Source organism: Telopea speciosissima, unplaced genomic scaffold (genome assembly GCF_018873765.1).
Source record: "Telopea speciosissima isolate NSW1024214 ecotype Mountain lineage unplaced genomic scaffold, Tspe_v1 Tspe_v1.0193, whole genome shotgun sequence".
Lineage (NCBI taxonomy): Eukaryota > Viridiplantae > Streptophyta > Magnoliopsida > Proteales > Proteaceae > Telopea > Telopea speciosissima.
The window spans coordinates 1-19197 of record NW_025317529.1 but is presented as its reverse complement, the minus strand read 5'-3'; positions in this window follow the sequence as shown (position 1 = coordinate 19197).

Sequence of the window (19197 nt, the reverse complement as noted above, 5' to 3'; positions counted from 1 at the left end):
GGTGTAATAGCTAAGGCATGTAGAAGTAGGTTAGAAGAGGAACCCATACAAGAACTGATGCAATACATAAAAATGGTATAATAACCCAAATGAGACATTTCTACAAACATATTACAGACTTGCTTTATGGCTATACAATTTAAGATTTAAAATAAAAGGGTTCTTGTAAAAGAACCATCACAAATCAAAATATATGGTCTACCTACTGTAAGTATATGGAAGAATCATACAAAACAGCAAGCATGGATGGAGCATGTGCATCACTTAGCACAAAAACCCCCAAATTCCAAACCCCATAATGAACAAATCGATGGGGGCATAGGGAGGATTTTAAATGCAATTCATGGGTGTGGTGTTGAGTGTACCCACTATGCTTAGGAATCGTTGGAAGTGATGAACATAAATCTATGAGAAAATTTCACAAGACACCAAGCAACCACTAAGCCCATCCTTCAAAAAAAAAAAACCCCCAGTTTTCTAAGACCTAGAACTATAGAGAAATAAAATAAATACATTGTCTATCTAATGAATGTTTATGATGGAAACAAGCAAAACAGCAAGCATTGGTGGAGCATGCTCATCACACAATACAAAAAATCCCAAATCCCAAACCCTATCAAGGAGAAATCGATGATGGCATAGGAAAAGAGAGAGTGTTAGGTGGAGAACCGAATGCCTAAGAACATCCTTCAACCCTAGAAATAAAAGATCAAAATTGATGGCAAATCTTACCTTGATCGAGCTTAGATGAGTAAGGAAGTCTTGGAGTGACTTGAAATTAGCTGGGGACAGCCTCTTCTGGTCGTGGATGAGAGCCTCTCCCAAATTGGAGTGTTTTGAAGTGGAAAAGGTAAAGACCTGAACGGGTTTTTATTTAAAATATATATATACATATGAGATAAGATAATGTAAAATAAAATATAATATAACATATAGTAAAAAATAAAATAAATATGTACTTATAAATATAATAATAATAGTAATAACATAAAGTAAAATAAAACAAATGTAACAAAAAAAAAGTTTCATTTTATTTTATTATTAGTTTAATTGTTGTTCTTATTTTATTTAATTTTATTTATTACTTTTATTTTTGCCTTGTTTTGTTAGTTATACCCTCTTGAAACCCACCCGCCATACCATGACATGTGTGTATGCCTTGTATTTTACTCATGTGTGATTTATGCGTGTAATACGATGGTTTTAATTGATTTATGTATTATTCTAATAGTTTGAAAAAAATTATGACTATGCTTAGGGATTCGAGATGGTTCAAACTCAGCAACAACAAGACGGGGATCCTGCTGCGCCGGGTAATGAGATTGTTGTGACACCCGATTTGAGTGATCCACCCCCTTCTCCGCCTCCAGCTGCCAGTCATGCAGCTACCGAAACTTCAGGCACTTCCATTCCTCCTCCTCCATGGCCGGGAGTCTCAGTTCACGAGGTTACCACACTAGTGGGTGACATTCTTAGAGACTTTCGTGAGGAACAAAGGCAATATATGGAGGCCATAATGACGCAATCAGAACAGTGTCAAGAGCGTCTCTTGGCCCGAATTGGGACCCAATTTCAGACTGCCGCTATCGGTCAAACACCTCAAGTCTGAGCTGCTCCTCCATCACCTGTGGTTCACGCAGGGGTCGTTATACCACCGCCCTTGGTATATCACCCATCTCCCCTTAGGCAGTAAACTCTACCTTTTGTGAATTCGATGATTCCAATAGTTGAGCGATTCCAAAAGCTCAAACCTCACACCTTCACCAAACACCACAATGATTTGCTCCTTCCCTCTAAGTGGGTTCAACAAATGGAAAAGATCTTTGATTTCTTGGGCTATACGAACGAGTAAAGAATAGCTTGTGCCGGCTTTCAACTTAAGGGAGATGCCAAGGCTTGGTGGAAAAGTACTCGACCCAATCTCATGGCTTTTCATCCCAACATCACTTGGGACCAATTCAAGACCACCTTTTTCGAGAACTACTTCCCTAGGAATTTTTGAGAAAAGAAGGAAGTTGAGTTTATGTCACTTGTTCAGGGGTCAAAGTTGATACAAGAGTACCAACAAAAATATGAGGAATTACACCACTTCGCTCCTCCTTACCTTAGAGATGACCAAGGGAAGGCGAGCAGATTTGAGAGAGGCTTGAGAAACACTGTTGGGGCCATAGTGTTGAGTCATAACCTACAGCGGTACACCGTAGTGGTTCAAATGGCGAAGTCCATTGAGGATCGACAGAATGAAACTTCTCACCCGCAGTCCAGTACCAAAAAGCGGTCTGCATTTTCGCAGAGCACTCAAGGGCCTAGCAAATATCCTCGGCCATATTATGTCAACCCTGCACCATTTCAGTACAGGAAGCCGGAGGCACCTCAGCCCACCAAATCTGTACAAGCTTCATCTGCACCCCAGTCATCTATACCCGGTGCTCGTTGTTACAACTGCAACCAGTATGGTCATTTCTCTAAGTCTTGTCCAAGCAAGAAATCGGAGTTATCACATCCTCCAGCTCGACCACCTATGCTCCATCATGTCAGCTGTGCAGTTCAGCCTTACACTGATAATAGGTTGCCCGGATAGGTGTATGCTGTCACCAAGGAAGATGCAGAAAGCGCACCAGGAGTAGTGACAGGTATGACAGCTATCTCGTCAATAATAGCTTTTACTTGTCTTTTCTCCAACCATACATGCATGTCATGAAGTAAATCGTATCATGTGTCAGGTACTTTAATAATTTCTAATTCACCCGCACATGTGTTATTTGATTCGGGGGCATCCTACTCGTTAGTATCTCCTGCTTTTGCAAAAGAGATGCACATCTCCCCAAAGAACCTAACTCAGGGGCTAGCAGTCAGTACACCTATAGGCAGTGTTGTGCAACAGACATAGTTTACGAGCCCTGTACAATGGAAGTATGTGGTCGAAAAACAATGGCACGTCTCATCGAACTTGACATGACTGACTTCGATGTTATCCTCGGTATGGGTTGGTTGCCAAGCAAATGTGGTGTGTGCCAAAAAGCATATAGTTTTCAAACCCAAAGGAGAGAAGAAATTCACATTTGTCGGGTACCAAGGGAGGCATATGAAAATAATCATTTATGCTCTATAGGCACGAAAATTGATGAATTCTAGTTGTCAGGGCTACCTTGCCTCAGTATTGGATACATAAGCTAAGATTAGGCCTTTGACCGAGATTACGGTGGTAAGGGAGTATCCGAATGTGTTCCCAGAGGATCTAATAGAGCTACCTCCTGATCGAGAAATAGAGTTCATGATAGATCTAACCCCAGGGGCAGCACCAGTGTCTAGGGCTCTATACAGGATGGCCCCTACGGAGTTAAAGGAGCTTCAAACTCAGTTGTAGGACTTATTAAAGAAGGGTTTTATCCGACCCAGTGTGTCACCTTGGGGTGCACTGGTCCTTTTGTTAAGAAGAAGGACGGCAGCATGAGGATATGTATAGACTACCGAGAGCTTAATAAGCTAACCATCAAGAATCGGTATTCGTTGCCAAGGATAGATGACCTGTTTGACCAGTTGCAAGGTGCAAAGGTCTTTTCCAAGATTGATTTGAGGTCGGGTTATCACCAACTCAAGATCAGGGAAAGTGACATAAGCAAGACGACTTTTAGGTCCCGATATGAACATTACGAGTTCTTGGTAATGTTGTTTGGATTGACCAATGCTCCAGCTGCCTTTATGGAATTAATGAACAGAGTGTTTCAAGACATATTGGCCAAATTTGTCATTGTCTTCATTGATGAAATTTTGATTTATTCCAAGAATGCAAAGGAACACTCCCAACACCTGACGATGGTACTACAGAGACTAAGAGAAAAGAAACTATACACCAAATTTAGTAAGTGTGAGTTTTGGCTCCCATAGGTGGCATTTCTAGGGCATATAGTTTCAGAGAAAGGCATTGAAGTGGACCCTAGTAAGGTGAAGGTTGTACTAGAATGGGAAGCACCAAAGAATGTCAATGAAATTCGAAGTTTCCTAGGGTTGGCAGGATACTATCGAAGGTTCATTGAGAACTTTTCTCGCATATCAGCCCCGATGACTAAGTTGACCCACAAGGGTGTGAAGTATGAATGGTCTGAGGAATATGAAGAGACCTTTCAAGAGCTTAAACGCATACTAGTCACTGCCCCAGTTTTGACACTCCCATCGGGTACCGGTGGTATGACAGTGTACAGTGCTGCATCGAGGCTAGGGCTTGGCTGTGTCTTAATGCAGAATGGTAAGGTAGTGGCGTACGCTTCTAGACAGTTGAAGAACTATGAAAAGAACTACCCCATTCATGATCTTGAGTTGGCGGCGGTAGTATTCGCACTGAAAATTTGGTGTCATTACTTATATGGCGAGAAAAGTGAAATCTTCAGTGCTCACAAAAGCCTGAAGTACTTCTTCACTCAAAAGGAGTTAAATATGAGGCAGAGATGATGGTTAGAACTGATAAAAGATTATGATTATACTATCTAATACCATCCAAGCAAAGCCAATGTGGTGGCAGATGCACTTAGTAGGAAATCACAAATCCTTTCCTTGGCAGCTTTGACAGTCAATGGATGGCTTATAGAGGAAGCCAGAAGAATGGAGTTGGAAGTGTTGATTGATGATGCTACTATGTTGCTCGCCGCTCTGACAGTACAACCCTCATTAGTAGAGAAGATCAAGGCAGCCCAACCTACTGATGCAGAATTTCAAAATTGATGGATGGCATTCGGAAAGAGATGCAGGAGGAATCAGATTTTACTTTGTTTGGAAATGACACCCTTCGATTCAGGGGTAGGTTGTGTGTAACCAATGATGAAAAGTTGAGGGAAGAAATTTTGAGTGAAGCTCATTGTTCTCCATACTCAGTACATCCCGGCAGCACCAAGATGTACAAGGATTTAAAGCTACACTTTTGGTGGATAGGCAAGAAAGCTGATGTGGCAACATTTGTATTGAAGTGCCTCACCTATCAGAAGGTTAAGGCAGAGAGACATCGACCCTACGGATTACTACAATCACTTCCCATCCCAGAGTGGAAGTGGGAACACATCACCATGGACTTTGTCACAGGGTTACCCTGCACAGTTAGGGGTGTTGATGCCATATGGGTGATTGTGGATCGGCTCACCAAGACCTCACACTTCATTCCGATTAAGGTAACTTACCCAATGGAAAAGCTAGCAAAGTTGTACATGGACAGTGTTGTTTGCTTGCATGGGGTTCCAGTAAGCATTATCTCCGATAGTGATCCCAGGTTCACATCCAAATTTTGGGGTGGTTTCCAGAAGGCTATGGGCACACTATTGAACTTTAGTACGACCTTCCACCCACAGACCGATGGTCAGTTAGAGAGGACCATACAGACACTGGAAGAGATGCTCAGGGTTTGTGCCATTGATTTGAAGGGTAGTTAGGACGAACATATTTCACTTATTGAATTTGCTTACAACAATAGTTACCAAGCTACCATTGGTATGGCACCGTTCGAAGCACAGTATGGCAGAAAGTGTAGGACACCACTGTACTGGGACGAGGTTGGTGAGCGAAGGATTTTGGGGCCAGAATTGATACAAGCCACATATGAAAAGGTAGATTTGATTAGAGGCCGAATCAAGGCGGCGCAGTTAAGGTAGTAAAGCTATGCTGATTTGAAGAGAAAAGACATTGAGTTCACTATAGGTGATAAGGTGTTCCTTTGGGTATCGCCAACGAAAGGTGTGCTGTGATTTGGTAAGAAGGGGAAACTGAGCCCTAGGTACATCGGACTATATGAAATCCTGGTAAGGATTGGACCAATGGCATATAGGCTGGCACTGCCCCCATCATTAATCGGTGTTCATGATGTATTTCACGTATCTATGTTGAGGAAGTACATTATGGATCTGGCCCACGTGTTCACCCTAGAACTACCTAAGCTCTTCGAGGACCTGACTTACGTCGAGGAGCCTATGAAGATTCTTGAGAGGAATGAGCATAATCTTTGAAATCATGTCATCTCTTATGTTAAGGTATGATGGAGAAACCATTCTGACGAGGAGGCATCTTGGGAGCGCGAGAGCGAGATTCGAGCAACGGATCCCCATCTATTCAACATGACAAGTACGTCTTAATTTCGAGGACAAAATTCTTATAAGGTGGGGAGAATGTTAAATCGGTGCCTAAAACCCAATTTAAAACCCTGCTTGACCACTGATCTAGTTTGAACCTTTTATATAGAACCAGGAGTGGAGTACGCTCGTGAACTATGGGCCATGATACTCAAGCCATCCCACAAGATTGTCAATCGTAGCTCAGGGGAAGTCATCGAGGATAGGTACATCGATAAAGATAGGGGGAAGTTTGTCTTCAAGGGGGCATTCCTAAAATTTCCTCATTCCGAAGGTCCGCACGGCTTGCGCCCAGTGTACCCGTTTCCACTCATAGATGATTGGGAGTAAGTCAATATCCTAATAGCTCATAAGTATAAATACTAGAGTGGGCTTAGGACTTTATAATTTTTCCAATAATATTATGGGCCTAGTAGTATAATGGGCCCAATAACTTAAAACTTGACCTAAGGATAACCTTTACCCCCAAACATGTCTTAGCAAAATGGACCTAAAGACCTAAGACCAACCAAACATGACCTAATGCCTAGATGGGTTATTAGAAAACCTAAATCACTATTCACCTCACAATACAACTCAAATCGTGGAGAGGAGTAGAGAGAAAGAAAGAAAGAAGAAGGACGGAGAAGGAAGGGGGAGGTAAAGCCAACCTACATCCTTGGTGAGCATACTCTCTCTCTCTCTCTCTCTCTCTCTCTCTCTCTCTCTCTCTCTCTCTCTCTAAACCCTATTACTTCCTTCCCTTGTTTACTCATTAATGGGGTTTTTATTATGAATCTCCTACCATTAATGGTCTAACCAACCTTAGGGTGGAACCATTAATGGAAGAAAATTTATGACAGCAAGTAGGGATAATATAAGTCCCTAAAATTTCACTCTACTCTTCCTTGCTTAAAACCCCAACTTCTATGGGTAAACCCTAAATTTCAAACTAATGGTTTGGGGATCTACCTAGCTAGAAGGGGATGATGTTCATAGAACTTAGATTGAGGATCATGGAGAGCCTTATGTTTATTTCCACAAATCTAATGACCCTCCCCTTTGGACCCTCCAAGTCTTGATGCCAAAACTCTAAAAGCACCTTTGAATTGCAACCCATTATAGAGTTGGGATCTTAACCCTTTAATGGAGTGTAAACCATAGCCAAGAAGCCCTAAATAACCCTAAGAATACCCCCATTTTAGCCCAAGACTTTGGGGCAACAAAACCAATCTCGAAATGGTATGAACAACAAGACAGACACATGCTGTATGTGTCAATCCCTGAAATGTTGTAGGTGTCATAGCTACTGCTAGGGGACAGGCACATGGACAAGCACATGCAAGTGTCGGTCCCTAAGAAACTATTGCTGTCAGTGGAAAGTCCCGAGAGGGGCAGGCACATGGACAGGCATATGACATTTGCCAGTCCTAGCCTTACTGTATGTGCCGATCCCCTGTTTTCAGCCTTGTTTGATAACTTGTGGGGCCCAACTCTTCGTGCCCTAAGACACTAACTTTGCCCCACATTGTACACCATTTTTAGGTTGACTCACCCGACTTGGGGGCGTATTTGTTATACCCGCACCCCGGATCATAATTAATTATTGTTTCTTCCCTACGACGTGTAGTTATCACTGCCACTTATGCTGGTGAGCTGTTCTCACTGGTGGTCAAACCCAGCTACAAAATTTTGACCATAGTATGGGTTTGTCTGTAGGGAAATTATTCGGGGTCATGGGGGACAAACCATGACAAGAAAATAGTAAGTGCTAGCCGCTAATTTTATTTATTTATCCTTTCTCTCGATGCCCTCGAAGTGCGGGTCAAGGTTTGGATCGCCCTGGCTATTTTAGTTGAGTTGGGAATAATTCACTTATGGGCCTCACTTGCCTTGGGGAAACATGTGAAGAGCAATTATACCCAGATTATGTGAGTCCATCTCTCAATTGGGTTCTTTTCTAATTATAACTAGTGGGCAAGCCCATTAGCTTAAGCGGCCCATTGGGCTTAAGTGACAATTTAACCTAAGGGTCCATCTAATTCTAATTGACCCAAGGTTGGGTATTCCTTTCTCTTACCCAAATAGAACTAATGGGTCAACCCATTAAGCCCTCTTGATCCATTTAACTTAAAGTACCCATTTGGCCTAATGATCCATTTATCTTGGATCCACCCATTTAACTCTTGACCCATTTAACTTAAAGGACCCAAGTCACTTTCTATAAATAAGACAAAAGGGGGGGGGAGAAGCTTTCTTTCTCTTTAATTCTCCCATCTAACCTAAATCGTAGAGGAGAGAAAGAGGAGAGAAAGGAGAAAGAAGAAAGAAGGGAAGAAGAAAGAAGGAAGGAGCAAAGGAGGAAGAAGAATGGAAAAGCTTGGCTGAAGGCTTGGAACCTCACCTTGTGGAGCCCTCTACATGGAGCTTTTCTATATTGGGGGTAGGTAAACCATTAAATCCCACCTCTTTTCTTCTATTTTGGGTTTTGGGGTTTAGGAAATGGGAGAGATTCGACCTAGGGTTCTCTTGGAACCCAAGGAATCGATGGAACCTCTAAACCTAGACTATGGTGGAGTTATTTCACTCCATTACAAGCTCTAAGCTTAAGCAATCTCTTTCCATTTGAGAAATTTAAGGTTTCTACCCTATTATGCCCTAAATTAGGTTCTCTTTGCTTTTCCTCTTGAATCCTTGGGATTATATGGACCTAATGAGGTCTTAGAACCCTAATGGACCTAGGAGGAAGCTTCCTTGAAGCCTCCTTACCTTTAAACCCCTTGGGAAAGGAACCCCTGGTGAAAAACCTTTCAAATTTCAATTATGTAGGTATGTGGTTTTACATGCGGTTTCAAGACCTACGAGAAACCACCCTTGCAACCACCCCCTGAATAAGCCCCTGTTAAAGTCAGTTTTAGGTGCGGTTTCATGTTCTGAGACAAACCACCTGTAAAACCACCGTTGGCAGAGACCTTCTTAAGCCCCTGGTTAGCTAGGATTTACATGTGGTTGCAGGAATTGGGCATGAAACCACCCTGCCTCTGAAACCTTATATTTAAATGATTTATGGGAGGCCTTTTGCGGATCCGTCCCTTTACTTAATTAACCCTATTTTTACTCTTTATTTAGGTTTAAAGTTTTCGTCTTGCGACGTGTTACTTAATTGCGGCGATAACTCATAACATCGAAACATAACTTATATGTGAGTGGGTTTGATTATTTGGGCTTGATATTATTATTGTATTGTATATTATGTCATCATTATAAATTATTAAGTATGCTTGCGCATATTGCATACTTGTATATATGATTATTATGATGTTGATTGGAGATGCTTTACTTTGATGGGTCTCGGTACCGGTGGGTGCCGGTGGCGGTGCCGAAACCCCGGATACTATATACATTTATGAAGTAATTATGTTGAATATCATGTTGAACTATATGCGCCGTGTCGTGCTGGTAACCAGGCACTAAACCAGATGAAAAGTTGATGCGCCCGGATTACCTCTCAGGACGATAGGACTTGCATGTAGTATATCTGCGGCTAGGATTTTACACCCTTATGCTACGACCCTTACCAACAGGGGTTTAGGTGTTGGGTAATCAGTACATCGGATTCTGTGGAGGTGGGAGAGGCCAGTCATGGTAGTATTGGTTATCAGGGGTCTGCCACTGAGTGGTCTTGGAGGCTTCGATCGGCGTAGGTCCCAGATGACAATTGAGGTTTTATTGTGGCGATAAGTTAAGTGACCCACAGTGTCTCCCGAGTTGTCACAGTAGCATATACCTCTGACTTAGTTGTGTGATAGGTGGAAAAATGGAATTAACATGTGCATGCATCATTGGACTATGTGAATTGTGTGTTTGTGCATCCCCATCCCCTCACTGGCTCAGTAGAGCTAACCCCCTCATGTACACATTTTTTTAGATTATGATGCAGGTACGGAGGAGCCAGAAGCTGTGTTAGAGGAACATGGCAACGGGTATCCTTGTGACGATTACGCCTATGGGCCGTAAGAATTCTAGCGACTTGTTCCCCTTTTGTTTATTTTAGGGCGTAGGCCCATATATAAACATTTACTGTTATACCCTTGTTGATAGTTATTAGATGGTAATGAAAAATAGATTAATTACAGTATTTATCATCTAGGCTTTGATCATCTTGTAACTTTTTGATTTTATACGCTTTCGCAAAACTATTGATCTTTTGGAATATAATATTCTCCTTTCCGCACTCTGATATTATATGACTTTAATATTGGTTATGACTGTGCGTTAGGACACTGTGTCAGTGATCCTGGTAGCTTAATAGGATGACACACGTCGTCCTAGTCACCCCTTATAACGTATTTTATCCCTTGTTGGGATGGGGGCATGACAGAGTGGTATCAAAGCAATGATGCTCTACACCGACCACAGTCTCGCGGACTCTTGATTTACTCTCCACAATTAGGTTCTAAACTAAAAATCTTCAAGAACATAAATGATTGTGTACAGACATAGGAGAAGACTGATTGTGGTGAAATAAGAACTTAGAAGATAATAGGTAACATGGAACTTAGGACTTGAACCATAGGCTGTTAAGCTACAACTGTATAATTGCTTGGTTGAGCCTTAAGTAGGTCATAAATGGGTAACTATATGTTATAATTCATAAACAATAATGAACCAACCACAATTATCAACAATGATTTAAATAAGAGAGAATTAAACAAATACATAGAGATACATATAAGATTAATTACAAATATCCAATTGTTCCAAATCTTCTTGGGAGGCAATCATATCCTTCCCATTTTAGCATTCATGATTTCATCTATTCTAACAAAGACATATGATTATATCCTGCCCAATCAAAAGATACCAATCTAAACACTATAATTGTTCCAAATTCTCTGGTTGGGCATAACTGTGCCTTTTCCAACTCAAAATGCAAGATCCCAATTATTCCAACTCAAAACATTTGATTATGTTCATCCTAGATTAAATATACAACTCTACCATTTCTAAAAGTTCCCAATTGTTCATCCTAAGACAAGAACTAGAAGAACTGATCCGAGATAACTTCAATTTGTTGAGAGAAAGCTGGGCTAGTCATTTGCACCACCGTCACCACCACGATCAAAAAAAAAAAAGGTGTTGATGTCATCTACCCTTCTCTCGATACCCTCTAGGCGCTGAGTCTGGTCGGAGAGTTGCTTCGTGACCTCATCGAAGCCATCCACCACTCGCAGGTTCAGTCACTTGATAGCCGTCAGAATGTCAATACCTCCCACTTGATTAAGGTATAGGGATTCCTTCTAAGTGAACAGTAGGTGTTCTGTTCCCCAATGGAGACATTGATAATGCCGGCCAACTGTGCTGTAGTGAAGGCTATAGGAACCCCCCTTTACATATGAAACAACCCGATAATTCTGTATGCCCGGGTTCTCGGTGTCCAGATTTATATAGAAATGGCGAATGAGTTTCAGGTAGTATGGTTCAGGAAGGTTGAGAATGTTGGCCCACCCCAATACCTCGAATCTCTGCCCCACTATGTAAGCTTCGAGATCATCCAACACTATTTTCTGTCCTTCTACTATATTTTTGAAGCGGAAGTAGTCTTGGTAAAGCTCTTGGTCCTCTATCTTTTGAAATCATAGTAGATTTAGCACAGTTGGTGCAACTTGTTCCACGCATGCACGCCGTGTTCTTGGAGCCATTGATTGTTTTAACTTGCAGCCAAAAGCCAAGTAGATAGCAAATTAATACCTTGAATGCTAAAGCCTAAGTAGATGATCAATGTAAGGTTATGAAGTTTAAAACCTAGCCTTTTATTCTTTTCCCAAGGCAATTAAGTTACAGCAGGATTCTTAGGCTAGAAAATTTTGATTTTTATCAAATTGTGATCTAAGAAGTTGGGGAAAAAGGAAAGGCATGACCATTATGTGAATGACATGATAAATAATGAAGATTCATGATCATAATATGCCTACAAAGTAATGCTTTATGCAAAACAGTGAGTTCAAGCAAAATATGGACTTATTTGATCTTGAAACATGCTATAAACTTTAAAGAAAATTTTAGATTTTGTGGTTGGGAGATTGAATCATAAGAAACAAGTAAATATGGTTTGTGACAACTCTGAGAATGTAAGCTAAGCCCTATCTAGTAAGACCAAATCAAATATGGCAAAAGAGAAGAGGAAAATTTGATTAGGCTTTGATTTTCCAAAATCCAACCCAAATCCTTGAGTTAGATGCCAAGATCGTATGCAAGCCCTTGTATAGGTTGCTTATGGTGAGAAAATGGTTAAGATTAGGTTGTGAATAGCATACTGAGCAAAAGGAAACAAAAACCCCAAGTTTTATAAACCTGAAATCGATTTTGGGGTTTCTCCTTGAGAGAAATCGATGGGAGAGAGGGAGATCTTACCTGAATGCGATTGGATGTTGTTGAGGAGTAATTTGGAGCACTAAAATCCACCAAGGAGTGAGGAGAGAGAAAGTACGATCGCAGTTGGGGTTTCTCCGGAGCTTTAGAGTTGTGTTTTGAAGGAGGGAAATAAACCCCTAAGTCGCGGGTTTTAAAATTTTAATTTTTGGGCCATACGGTTTCACCTACAGATTCAATTTTGTGAAACCGACTAAGAATCCGCGAATTTTTGAGGATAAAATTTGGTTCTGTAAAAGCCCGGATTTACCTGTGGTTGCAACTTAGTGAAACCACACCTAAAACCGCCCAAACCAGAAAGGATTTTTGGCCCTGTTTGGTTTAACCAATCTATTTTTGGTGTTTGTTACCTCCATTTGATGTTTCCCTCGCCCCCCTTGTGACCTATCTTATCCCGATAATTTAAGCTTTATGCTTGGCAAATAAAAGTATAAAAGTGAAATGTCTACGAGATGTGGAAATTGTATTGTGACAAGAGCATATAAGGGAAATGAGACATGATAACCATAGGAAGATGTTTGGAGTGAAGAGAAATGAATAAGATCAATGCACATGTAAGATCCATGTGAGATTCCTAATGCGTGGATGTGAATAATGAGATCAATGTGAACAACATGTACTTCTTGCTACTTTACATTCCAAACAATGCCAACCAAGCAAGTTATTGGAGGAAAATACCCCAACAAGAGACAAAAATTATTTATTTGAGGAAAAGAGGACAGATTCTAAGGATTTTTATCAATAATCATGTATACAAGAGAATATGCTTGAAGATAAGACAATGTGATAATTTTCTATGAGATTTTATGGCATGTAAAAGAATTAGATTTGAACTTGGAGAGTTTTCCCAAAATATTGTGAATTGAGGACTTTACCATAACCAAAACCTGGACATAATCCAAGTAAAATTCAACTAGATATGATAAACCTAGCAACAATCTCTAAAATGCTTGCAAAGACTTGAAATTTATAAAAGATGCATTAATCAAATAAGGATCCAACAACTTAGTGTCATCGATCAAATAGGGCTTGATTTATACCCAAAAGTCCTAGTTCCAATCGATTTGGTATGGATTTGGTGTACATGGCCATGGGATTACAAGGAAAATCAAGACATGATCACACTTTGAAATGATTCATCCCAAATCCAAAAAAAAAAGAAAGTAGAATAGGAAGAAAGCCATATCCTGAATAACTGAGAGTTGAACTTTGAGGCTTGAGATTACAAGAAAAACCACCCAAGGGAAGCTTGAAAGAAAGTCCATGTAGAGCTTTTTCTCCCTGTGGTTATGTCCCTTTCTGTGGAGCCAAAAGTGAGTTTTAAAACTCACGGCTCTGTTTTGTTAAATTTCTACGAACAGACGAACGAACGGATCCACTTGTCGTGAATCCGCTCTACACAAAACTTGAAATTATCATTTTAAATCTGTGCGGATCAACAAACGGATCCACACTCATGCGTCCGTCCGTAGATCCGTTTGACTTAAACCCTCTCGGCCATTGAGACTTTTGAGATCGGACGAACGAACGGATTCGCATTCCATATCCGCCCATTAGTCCGCTCTCCCTATTTTTGCAGAGGAGCTACGAACGGACCCAGAGTACTGATACCGTTCGTAAGTCCACCCGATTTCTTTTAAGATTTTGAGCTTGTGTTGGAGACGTTTGACCACACCTATATGTGATGATTATGTGCCTATACCCTAGATCGGACACCCCGTTGTGTGACCCATTTGTGGGGACCACTTAAATCTAGTTAATACCTTGAAATTGAAAGAGGTTAGGACTTGTACCCGACTGGACCAGCTAATAAGAACTAGCAGGCATTGGTAACCGCTGTGACTCCTCTCTTACATAAAAGGAGAAGAGTTACCTTTGAGGATGAAGACCTTAGACCTTGTGAATTTAAAGACCCGAACCTTATGGATAGGGAAACCTAAATCTATGCGGGTAGAGACCCTTAATGGGGTGCGTAGAATCTAAACCTGTGGGTAGGTACTAGGAAAGGAAAGTAATAGGCTGGTTTGGGCTATTTATTTGGGTAAGCCATGAAGGTCACGTGTATTTGGAAGTCATTCATAACACCTCAAGCTAGTGACGACTCTATTTGAACTTTACTTGGTTTATCCAAATCTTGTTTAGACTCATAGAGAAAGTCCTACACCGTGATTTGACTTTTCAAAAAAAGAGACTTAGCAAACCGTACCTGAGAACTTCTTGTTCTTGTGGATTGACCTAGATGACAGATATGTCCATAGGGATGTGAATGTAATTATTGAATTTATGCCTACATATTGGTGTGATAAATATATATAGATATCCCTTAGAACCTTGGACTTGTGTGACTACAGTGATTCTCTGGTACTACAAGTATGACTTACCTTGACCTTGCTGTGAAACTAGTTGGTGCATTGACCTTGGTTGACCAAACCTTAGGGTAATGAATAATGAATTTAATGACTGGACAGGTTAAATCCTGTGTGAAAGCTAAAACTAAAGGATGTAACAAGACCTTCTCCAACGACAAATATGAATGGGATAATGGATCACCAAATACGTTCCCTCCGTACTGGGTGTGAACAATAGGAGATTCCATCAATATTCAAAATCATTCTAAAGTTGGGTTAGGTAATGAGACAACCAGATGTGAAAGCCTTCAGAATGTGAACCCCATGTTTGAAAATGGACAGGTTAAATCCTATAACCCAAGACTAACCAGAGTAGTGAAGGCTAGAGTGGTATCACCTGATCTGAAAGATCTTGGCAACCTCTGTTCCTAGAGACTCAACTTATAGGGTTGGGATCTTAACCCTTTAATGGAGTGTAAACCATAGCCAAGAAGCCCTAAATAACCCTAAGAATACTCTCATTTTAGCCCAAGACTTTGGGGCAACAAAACCAATCTCGAAATGGTATGAACAACAAGACATGCACATGCTGTATGTGTCAGTCCCTGAAATGTTGCAGGTGTCGTAGCTACTGCCAGGGGACAGGCACATGGACAAGCACATGCAAGTGTCGGTCCCTAAGAAACTATTGCTGTCAGTGGAAAGTCCCGAGAGGGGCAGGCACATGGACAGGCATATGACATTTGCCGGTCCTAGCCTTATTGTATGTGTTGATCCCCTGTTTTCAGCCTTGTTTGATAACTTGTGGGGCCCAACTCTTCGTGCCCTGAGACACTAACCTTGCCCCACATTGTACACCCTTTTTAGGTTGACTCACCCGACTTGGGGCGTATTTGTTATACCCGCACTCGGATCATAATTAATTATTGTTTCTTCCCTACGACGTGTAGTTATCACTGCCACTTATCTTTGGTGAGTGTTCCCACTGGTGGTCAAACCTCACTACAAAATTTTGACCACAGATGGGTTTGCCTGGTGGAAAATTATTCGGGGTCATGGGGGACAAACCATGACAAGGAAATAGTAAGTGCTAGCCCCTAATTTTATTTATTTACCCTTTCTCTCGATGCCCTCGAAGTGCGGGTCAAGGTTTAGACCGCCCGGGCTATTTTAGTTGAGTTGGGAATAATTCACTTATGGGCCTCACTTGCCTTGGGGAAACATGTGAAGAGCAATTATACCCAGATTATATGAGTCCATCTCTCAATTGGGTTCTTTCCTAATTATAACTAGTGGGCAGGCCCATTAGCTTAAGCGGCCCATTGGGCTTAAGTGACAATTTAACCTAAGGGTCCATCTAATTCTAATTGACCCAAGGTTGGGTATTCCTTTCTCTTACCCAAATAGAACTAATGGGTCAACCTATTAAGCCCTCTTGATCCATTTAACTTAAAGTACCCATTTGGCCTAATGACCCATTTATCTTGGATCCACCCATTTAACTCTTGACCCATTTAACTTAAAGGACCCAAGTCACTTTCTATAAATAAGACAAAAGGGGGGGGGGGGGGAGAAGCATTCTTTCTCTTTAATTCTCCCATCTAACCTAAATCGTAGAGGAGAGAAAGAGGAGAGAAAGGAGAAAGAAGAAAGAAGGGAAGAAGAAAGAAGGAAGGAGCAAAGGAGGAAGAAGAATAGAAAAGCTTGGCTGAAGGCTTGGAACCTCACCTTGTGGAGCCCTCTACATGAAACTTTTCTATATTGGGGGTAGGTAAACCATTAAATCCCACCTCTTTTCTTCTATTTTGGGTTTTGGGGCTTAGGAATGGGAGAGATTCGACCTAGGGTTCTCTTGGAACCCAAGGAATCGATGGAACCTCTAAACCTAGACTATGGTGGAGTTATTTCACTCCATTACAAGCTCTAAGCCTAAGCAATCTCTTTCCATTTGAGAAATTTAAGATTTCTACCCTATTATGCCCTAAATTAGGTTCTCTTTGCTTTCCCTCTTGAATCCTTGGGATTATATGGACCTAATGAGGTCTTAGAACCCGAATGGACCTAGGAGGAAGCTTCCTTGAAGCCTCCTTACCTTTAAACCCCTTGGGAAAGGAACCCCTGGTGAGAAACCTTTCAAATTTCAATTCTGTAGGTATGTGGTTTTACATGCGGTTTCAAGACCTACGAGAAACCACCCTTGCAACCACCCCCTGAATAAGCCCCTGTTAAAGTCGATTTTAGGTGCGGTTTCATGTTCTGAGATAAACCACCTGTAAAACCACCCTTGGCAGAGACCTTCCTAAGCCCTTAGTTAGCTAGGATTTACATGTGGTTGCAGAAATTGGACATGAAACCACCCATAAAACCACCCTGCCTCTGAAACCTTATATTTAAATGATTTATGGGAGGCCTTTTGGGGATCCGTCCCTTTACTTAATTAACCCTATTTTCACTCTTTGTTTAGGTTTAAAGTTTTCGTTTTGCGACGTGTTACTTAATTGCAGCGACAACTCATAACATCGGAACATAACTTATATGTGAGTAGGTTTGGTTGTTTGGGCTTGATATTATTATTGCATTGTATATTATGTCATCATTATAAATTATTAAGTATGCTTGCGTATATTGCATACTTGTATATATGATTGTTATGATGTTGATTGGAGATGCTTTACTTTGATGGGTCTCGGTACTAGTGGCTGCCGGTGCCGGTACCGGTGCCGGAACCTCGGATACTATATACATTTATGAAGTAATTATGTTGAATGTCATGTTGAACTGTATGCGTCGTGTCGTGCTGGTAACCGGGCACTAAACCAGATGAAAAGTTGATGCGCCCGAATTACCTCTCGAGACGATAGGACTTGCATGTAGTATATCTGCGGCTAGGATTTTACACCCTTATGCTACGACCCTTACCAACAGGGGTTTAGGTGTTAGGTAATCAGTACACCGGATTCGTGGAGGTGGGAGAGGCCATCATGGTAGTATTGGCTATCGATGGTCGCCACTTGAGTGGTCTTGGAGGCTTTGATCGGCGTAGGTCCCGGTGACAATTGAGGTTTCATTGTGACGATAAGTTAAGTGACCCACAGTGTCTCCCGAGTTGTCACAGTAACATATACCTCTGATTTAGTTGTGTGATAGATGGAAAAATGGAATTAACATGTGCATGCATCATTGGACTATGTGAATTGTGTGTTATTGCATCCCCATCCTCTCACTGGCTCACTGGAGCTAACCCCCTCGTGTACATATTTTTTTAGATTATGATGCAGGTACGGAGGAGCCAGAAGCTGTGTTAGAGGAACATGGCAATGGGTGTCCTTGTGACGATTACGCTTACGGGCCGTAAGAATTCTAGGGACTTGTTCCCCTTTTGTTTATTTTAGGGCGTAGGCCCATGTATAAACATTTACTGTTATACCCTTATTGATAGTTATTAGATGATAATGGAAAATAGATTAACTACAGTATTTATCATCTAGGCTTTGATCATCTTGTAACTATTTGATTTTATACGCTTCCGCAAAACTATTGATCTTTTGGAATGTAAAATTCTCCTTTCCGCATTCTGATATTATATGACTTTAATATTGGTTATGACTGTGCATTGGGACACTGTGTCAGTGATCCTGGTAGCTTAATGGGATGACACACGTCGTCCTAGTCACCCCTTATAATGTATTTTATCCTTTGTTCGGATGGGGGCGTGACAGTATTAGTACGTGGGACAGTGAGCTTGGCATTGATCGTCGATTTGAAGAACTTGGTATTAACGACTGATTGAGAATCAAGGTGAGTGAGTTAAGCAAACGTCCTAATTTATGGAATATTTGTGTGTCATGTTTTGCGAATGTCATTCATGCATGTGTGCTATATTATATAATTATCGTTTAGATGTTGATAGGACTTTACATTTTATCTTGCGATATTAATTATTCGATTGCACTCTGGTGCGAATGGTATTTGATTTAATTATGGGACTCGGGTGTCGGTTGGTGTTGGACCTAGGGTTTTCATAATGTGGATTTACTCATGGTATGTAGATCTAGGGCTTCGAAAGCGGGATCCAAGTGCCGGTGGGTGCTGGGCTTGGGATTGCCATACTTGTAGTTGCATTAGAGCTGTCCATTGCATTAGGTGGAAACAGGATGGTGACCGACCGACTGCCTTCGGTATTCACATCTCGTACTTGTATGTGTATGTATAAGCTAGAGGGCCATCAGTCGACTGTATTTCAGTATCTATGGACTCGGTCTCTGGTTTATGCACATGCGTACCTCACTCATACAATAGATGAATGCTGGCTAGGATAAATGTTTACC